Source organism: Clupea harengus, chromosome 15 (assembly GCF_900700415.2).
Source record: "Clupea harengus chromosome 15, Ch_v2.0.2, whole genome shotgun sequence".
Lineage (NCBI taxonomy): Eukaryota > Metazoa > Chordata > Actinopteri > Clupeiformes > Clupeidae > Clupea > Clupea harengus.
This window is the reverse complement of record NC_045166.1, coordinates 15,709,033-15,716,104: the sequence shown is the minus strand read 5'-3', so window position 1 is coordinate 15,716,104 and position 7,072 is coordinate 15,709,033.

Genomic DNA, 7,072 nt, shown 5'->3' with positions numbered 1-7,072 from the left:
GACAGAGAGAGGGACAGACAGAGAGAGGGGGGGGAGAAAGAAGGACAGAGAGAGGGGGGGAAGCAAGGTAAAGTAAAGAAAGGTTGAGAAGGAGTGAGTGATAGAAAAGAAAAAAGGACAGAGAGAGAGAGAGAAAAGGAGGGAGTGAGAGAAGCAGGAAGAGAGATAAAGTAAAGAAACGTTGAGGGGGAGAGAGAACAGACAAGAGAAAAAGAGAGATGGGTGAAAGAAGGAGAGTGAAAGAGGGGAGGGAAAGGTGACAGAAAAATGGAGGGAGACAGAAAAGGACAGTCTGACAGGAGGATGGATTGAGAAACAGGAAGAGAGGGAGGGAGAGAGGGGGACAGAGAGAGCGGAAAGGCCTGTGCAGGTTAATGGTTTTTGTCCTAGCCCCAGTGACAATCTGTCACTTTTAAATCATGGGGAGTACAAATAGAGCAATGACATTTACACACACTCATAGTCACAGTCACTTACACACACACACACACACACACACACAGTCGGGTATTTTCAGGTCAGTACGTGTACTTCATAGTGCTGTGTCTGTGCACCTGTAAGTCTGTGTGTGTGTCTGTGTGTGTGCTCCTGTAAGGGTGTGCGTGTGTCTGTGCTCCTGTAAGTGTGTGTGTGTCTGTGTGTGTGCTCCTGTAAGGGTGTGCGTGTGTCTGTGCTCCTGTAAGTGTGTGTGTGTCTGTGTGTGTGCTCCTGTAAGTGTGTGTGTGTCTGTGTGTGTGCTCCTGTAAGGGTGTGTGTGTGTCTGTGCTCCTGTAAGTGTGTGTGTGTCTGTGTGTGTGCTCCTGTAAGGGTGTGTGTGTGTGTGTGCTCCTGTAAGGGTGTGTGTGTGTCTGTGCTCCTGTAAGTGTGTGTGTGTCTGTGTGTGCTCCTGTAAGGGTGTGTGTGTGTCTGCTCCTGTAAGGGTGTGTGTGTGTGTCTGTGCTCCTGTAAGGGTGTGTGTGTCTGTGTGTGTGTCTGTGCTCCTGTAAGGGTGTGTGTGTGTGTCTGTGCTCCTGTAAGTGTGTGTGTGTCTGTGTGTGCTCCTGTAAGGGTGTGTGTGTGTCTGCTCCTGTAAGGGTGTGTGTGTGTGTCTGTGCTCCTGTAAGGGTGTGTGTGTCTGTGTGTGTCTGTGCTCCTGTAAGGGTGTGTGTGTGTGTGTCTGTGCTCCTGTAAGTGTGTGTGTGTCTGTGTGTGTGCTCCTGTAAGGGTGTGCGTGTCTGTGCTCCTGTAGGTGTGTGTGTGTCTGTGTGTGTGCTCCTGTAAGGGTGTGTCTGTGTGTGTGCTCCTGTAAGGGTGTGTGTGTGTCTGTGCTCCTGTAAGGGTGTGTGTGTGTGTCTGTGCTCCTGTAACGGTGTGTGTGTCTGTGCTCCTGTAAGGGTGTGTGTGTCTGTGCTCCTGTAAGTATGTGTGTCTGTGTGTGTGTCTGTGCTCCTGTAAGTGTGTGTCTGTGCTCCTGTAAGGGTGTGTGTGTGTGTGTGCACCTGTAAAACACTTGGTGAGTGTTTTAGTCACACTGCTCTTTAAGTGTGCACCTATTGTGTTTTTGTGTGGAAAAGAAGTCATTTTTACATCTCAGATATGCAGAAGCTCACACACACACACGCACACTTCGTTGTGAAAAGAAGAAAGGGGGGAGAGACAGGAGGGAGATGAGAGGGAAAGAGAGAAGGAGGGGAAAAGAGAAAGGGAGGGGGAAGAGGAAGGGAGGAGTTGTGGAGGATGAGTGAGTGTGTTCCTGCCGCTTCTCACGTAGCCCCACACAGCTGCGGCGTTAACACACACACACACACACACACACACACACACACACACACACACACACACACACACACACACATCCAGACACACACAGCCAGACACACAAACACACACACACACACACACATCCAGACACACACACAGCCACAGTACTTGGGTCTGGTACTTACAGTCCAATGAGGAATCTCTCTCTCTCTCACTCTCTCTCAGTCTCACTTACTCTCCCTCTCTCTCTCTCTCTCTCCCTCTCTCTCTCTCTCTCTCCCTCTCACCCTCTCTCTCTCTGTGTCTGTTTCCCACTCTGTGCCAACTCCAGAAGGCCGACATTAGTGAAATACATTCTGTGTGTGTGTGAGGCAGAGAGAGAGAGAGAGAGAGAGATATACATACACACACACACACACACACACACACACACACACACACACACACACACACACACACACACACACACACACACACACACACACACACTTTTCACAAGGCCATATGAGGTCTTTCAGCTGCTCTGTATGACATCAGTGCTGGCTCTGCCCAATGCCACTGCACTGTTCTAATCATTCAGTCTGCCAAATATACTTACACACCCATACACACACACACACACTCCCACATTGTACGTGCATATACACATGCACACACACACTGTGAATCCTGTTGGTCACGTGAATTAATGTGTGTGTGTGTGAATGAATATTGTTTAGGTGTGTGTGTGTGTGAGAAAGAGGGAGAAAGACAGACGGGGTAGCAACATTTCTTCTCCTGTGAAAGCTTTTCAGAATATTTTTGTATGCACTTTGCCCTTACCTAATACACACACACACACACACACCAAGTGGAAAGATTTATTTCTGAATGTTTCACTTTCCACAGGTAAACCACACACACACACACACACACACACACACACACACACACACACCCACACTCATTGTGCAGAGATTTCTTTTTCTGAATGACTTTCACTTTTCACGCACTCCCCACAGGTCACACGCCCCCACACACACACACCTTAGGTACAGAAAGCCCACCAGGTCTTTTTCTGAATGACTTTCACTTTCCACTGATAGCGACTAATGTGAACTCAGCGGAAAAGCTGTCATGCTCCGTTTCTCTTTCTCTCTCTCTCTCTCTCTCTCTCTTTTTTTTCTCTCTCTCTCTCTCTCTCTCTCTTTTTCTCTCTCTCTTTCTCTCTCTCTCTCTCTCCCCCCTTCTGTCGCTCTCTCTTTCTCCCTCTGTCTCTCTCTCCCTTTACTTTTCTCCTTCCCGCCCCCTCTCTCTCCCCCTCCCTGTCCTTCCCTCCCTCTCCCTCTCTCTGTAAGGCAGCTGACTGGTTGGCTCGTCTCCAGGCTCCAGCTCAACACTGTGGCAACGTGCCTCTCGTTGGCATGGGGTGTGTGTGTGTGTGTGTGTGTGTGTGTGTGTGTGTGTGTGTGTGTGTGTGTGTGTGTGTGTGTGTGTGAGAGAGAGAGAGAGAGAGAGAGAGAGAGAGAGAGAGAGAGAGAGAGAGAGAGAGAGAGAGAGAGAGAGAGAGAGAGAGAGAGAGAGAGAGAAAGTGTGTGTGTGTGCAAACTACTGCACGGAATATATCATATATCACACATGCAATATTGCAGAGAAAATACATGCTTGACACTATATTAAACACACACACACAAACACTCTTAGACACTCACCATATTACTCCTGTCTTGTAAGAAGCTCCAGGAAACTACTCTTAGATTCCACTGGTGGTCAAGACCAACCAATCAGTCTGAGCCCCCCTGAAGAATACAACCAATCAGAGGCTCTGCACAACCAACCAATCAATCAAAGTCCATAAACAACTGATTAATCAGGACTGGCTTGGGGTAAGGTTGACTGAGGTCTCTGGTTCGTTGAAAGGTTGTCCATTCCCTTGATCAGTTCAAATTTCCCCTCAGTGCCAAGCAACAACAACAGCAGCATCAGCCAGACAAGTGTGCTGGTCGGAGAGTAGCACCTAGCAGCAGTAGCAGCAACATGCTAGCACTCAGGTCTGTGTAGCTGTGAAGCTAAACTGCCACCCCAACCTTCGGAGGTCTGATAGTCCTTCATAATGACCGCTGCAAAAAATGAATGAGCACTGCCATTGGCAAAGGGTTTTGAGCTTCTAATTCACATCTTTCATATCATTAAACAAGTATCCATTCACACATTGTTCACGTAACAGAAATAAAGACTTGAAGTCGGCAAGTAATTGGTTGTTACGCAATACCTAAAACTTTGAAGTTACTTGCGTGAAGAAGAATTTTTTCTCAGCGGCAGCCACGAAACGGCAACCAAATCACTTAAAAAGAGGTATTTTGGAGGAAACTCTCTTATCGTTTTGGCAAGTAACCGTATAATAAGCAGGATAGTGTATAGTCCGCCGGTCAGATTTAGAAAAAAAAATCCCTTCAGGATGAAACAAGACTCAAGCCATTGTATTCTTGTTCTGTAAACCTGTGCTGAAGCTGAATTAACACCCTAGAGAGATAGTTGTCACTGTAAATAATTGCCTGAACATCCTATAGAGATGGTTATCACTGTAAATAACTGCCTTAACATCCTCGAGAGACGGTCGACACTGTACATAACTGCCATAACTATTTCACTGGAGGAGTTTGTCTGAAACTGAGTTCTGACTGGTGGTCTCTGAATAACATAGAATAGCTCAGGGAGCCAATCCAAAGCCTTGTTGTCTTAGTCAGGAAATGGCTCACTGCCCCAGTCGCCTAAGGCCCAAAACCCTCACTGACTCACTGACCCAGTCCCAACGTCTCCCCTAAACTCTCACAGACTTCGTTGGCGTGACCTCTGACCTGGTCAGTGATTGAGTGTGAATGGCTGCAAGGGCTCGGAATGGTCTGAATAGGAATGGGACGGCATGTTGCGACGTCATGATGAAGGCGGTTGTTTTACGTTTGTTGGGGGCTTCCCTGAATGACTAGTAAGTGAACTGTGGATAATTCCCTGAGGCAAAACCTGCGGGAATGCGGACAGCCCTAAGCCCTCACGGATTTAGAAGGAACGCACCTCAGAATCCGGGAGTCCATGTCTGTGTCTCTCTCTTACACACACACACGCACTCATCTTAGTCAGGAAACAGTAGACCCAGTCCAACTCTCTCTCTCTTGCCCTCTCTCTCTCTCTGTGACACACACACACACACACACTCACACACACTCTTCCAGTGAGCTCCTGACTCCATCCTCAGAACAGGTTTATGAGTGGGGTGTAATTTGAAGGGTAGTTTTTAGCAGTTCTGACGCAGCTCCATTGTGCTGTTTCAGTCTAGCGGAAAACAGCACTAAGACGACCTGACGTTACCCTGCTAGTCTGGTCACACACACACACACACACACACACACACACACACACACACACACACACGCACACACTCACATACACTCCCACACTCATATATTTATACAGACACAAATACACACCACACACACACATATACTCATATACTCATATATTTATACATACACAAATACACACCACACACATACACACACACACACACACACACATATATACTCATATATTTATACACACACACACACAGTCTGATTCTCGATCCCTTGTTCTGTTTCTTGATGTTCTCCTCTGTTCTGATTCCACAAAAAAATGCCAAACCAATAAAAGAAATAAAATGGTAATAAAATTATGAATATAATAAAACAAATATGTCCGTTTTATCGCTTTCACACATTTCTGAAAAGCTTTCAAATGATCACACATTTTTTTTCTCTCTCTCTCTCTCTCTCACACTCTCTCTCTCCCTCTATCTCTGTCTCTCTTTCTAACACACACACACACACACACATACACAAACACTCTCCTATTCTGAGCCAGTCACTCTCTTCAAATCTCTCAGTCTCTTTCTATGCCTCTCTCTCTCTCCCTGTCTCCATCTCTTCCTCTCTCTGCCTCTCTCTTTATCTGTCTGTCTGTCTCTCTGCCTCTCCCTCTCTCTGCCTCTCCCTCTCTCTCCCTGTCTCCATCTCTTCCTCTCCTTCTCTCTCCCTGTCCATCTCTTCTTCTCCTTCTCTCTGTCTTTCTCTATCTTGGTTTTAATACACAGAGTACAGATGTAGGAACTGAACTGGGAGAAGAAGAAGGTAGAGAAGGTATACGCTGGAGAAGGTGTACGCTGGAGAAGGTATACGCTGGAGAAGGTATGAGCAGGAGAAGGTATAAGCAGGAGAAGGTGTAAGAAGGTGTCACATTGTGGCGTAAACAAACAGTTCTGGAGCCGCCCGATCAGGGATGGCAGGGAAGATTGGTGAACTTTTCTCTGGTCAGGGTTCCTGCTCTGGTGCTCTGTTTACCCGTTTGGGAGGGGGATCAAGGTCTGGTGAACATGAGAAGTGGCATTAATGTTGTTGTTGGCGCTTGCCTGTCACCTATTAAGGGCCGGTGGTGAGATACAAGCCACAACTCATCTCCTTAAACCTGGGAGGGCTGAACTTGAGAAAATGACCTCCCTTCTACTCTTTTTAACAAGTAGGGTACTCTGCTTTCACACCCTCACGCACGCACACACACAAACACGCACGCACACACACACACACACACACGCACGCACGCACGCACACACACACACACACACACACACGCACACCTCTGCCATACTGAACTCTGTACGCCACCTGATGCTGAAGGTTGCATGAGAGAGAGAAGGCATACAGGGACACAGAACTCTGAACCAGAAAACCTCTACATGGAACATCTTATGTAACAGTGTGTGTGTGAGTGTGTGTGTGTGTGTGTATAAGAAAGAGAGACAATGGGAGAGCAACCGTGTGTGTATGTATAAGAAATATAGAAAGAGAATGTGTGTGTGTGTGTGTGTGAGTGAGAGAAAGACTGTGTGTGCATATTTTAGAGAGAGAAGATAGTGTGAGGGGGGCGATCCAAAAAACAGAAACAGAAAGATAGACGAATAGGGACATACTGTGGTGTGTGTGTGTGTGTGTGTGTGTGTGTGTGTGTGTCTATAAGTGTGTGTTCAATGAGTGTAAAGTAAGTGGGTGTGTTGGTTAACATATGGAGGAGTTGGGGTGAAATTAGCAATGATCAATATTAAGCACCACACACAAACACGCACATGCGCACGCACACACGCACGCACGCACGCACGCACGCACGCACACACACAAACACACACACATACCTCTACCTCAAAGCCACAAAGCCACATCTCTGCACATGGTAAGTGAGTTTGCTTGCATGGGGGTAAAACTCAAACCATTACAAGCTGACTACCGTTATACTAACACAAACTCAAACCATTACCTGCTGGCTACTG